This window comes from Phyllobates terribilis, unplaced genomic scaffold, assembly GCF_046119375.1.
Source record: "Phyllobates terribilis strain yellow unplaced genomic scaffold, ASM4611937v1 Scaffold_11__3_contigs__length_659146591, whole genome shotgun sequence".
NCBI classification, from domain to species: Eukaryota; Metazoa; Chordata; class Amphibia; order Anura; family Dendrobatidae; genus Phyllobates; species Phyllobates terribilis.
Window position 1 is genome coordinate 657,586,786 of NW_027362771.1, and position 1,277 is coordinate 657,588,062.

Below are 1,277 nucleotides of genomic sequence, written 5' to 3' on the forward strand. Positions count from 1 at the left end.
GTCCCTCTAAGAAGCTGGACGCGGACCGCGGGGGGTCACGTAGCTAGTTAGCATGCCGGAGTCTCATTCGTTATCGGAATTAACCAGACAAATCGCTCCACCAACTAAGAACGGCCACCCACCACCACCCACAGAATCGAGAAAGAGCTTTCAATCTGTCAATCCTTTCTGTGTCCGGGCCGGGTGAAGTTTCCCGTGTTGAGTCAAATTAAGCCGCAGGCTCCACTCCTGGTGGTGCCCTTCCGTCAATTCCTTTAAGTTTCAGCTTTGCAACCATACTCCCCCTGGAACCCAAAGACTTTGGTTTCCTGGACGCTGCTCGGCGGGTCATGGGAATAACGCCGCCAGATCGCCAGTTGGCATCATTTATGGTCGGAACTACGACGGTATCTAATCGTCTTCGAACCTCCGACTTTCGTTCTTGGTTAATGAAAACATTCTTGGCAAATGCTTTCGCTTTGGTTCGTCTTGCGCCTGTCCAAGAATTTCACCTCTAGCGGCGCAATACGGATGCCCCTGGCCGTCCCTCTTAATCATGGCCCCAGTTCTGACAACCAACAAAATAGATCCGGAGTCCTATTCCATTATTCCTAACTGGAGTATTCAGGCATCGCTGCCTGCTTTGAACACTCCAATTTTTTCAAAGTAAACGCTTCAGGCCCCCGGGACACTCGGTCAAGAGCATCGGGGAGGCGCCCCAAAGCAAAGGTGCTGGGACTGGTGGTAGCACACCTTGCGGCGGACCGCCAGCTCGATCCCAAGATCCAACTACGAGCTTTTTAACTGCAGCAGCTTTAGTGTACGCTACTGGAGCTGGAATTACTGCGGCTGCTGGCACCAGACTTGCCCTCCAATAGATCCTCGTTAAAGGATTTAAAGTGTACTCATTCCAATTACAGAGCCTCGAAAGAGTCCTGTATTGTTATTTTTCATCACTACCTCATCGGGTCGGGAGTGGGTAATTTGTGCGCCTGCTGCCTTCCTTGGATGTGGTAGCCGTTTCTCAGGCTCCCTCTCCGGAATCGAACCCTGATTCTCCATTACCCGTGGTCACCATGGTAGGCACAGAAAGTACCATCGAAAGTTGATAGGGCAGACACCCGAATGGATCGTCGCCGTCGTGGGGACGTGCGATCGGCCCGAGGTTATCCAGAGACGCAACGCTTATGGGGAGAGCGCGGCAGGGGGGAAGCCGCGGAGAACCATGCCGACGACGCGCCCGGGACTCCGGATTGGTTTTGGTCTGATAAATGCACGCATCCCTGGCGGTCAGCGCT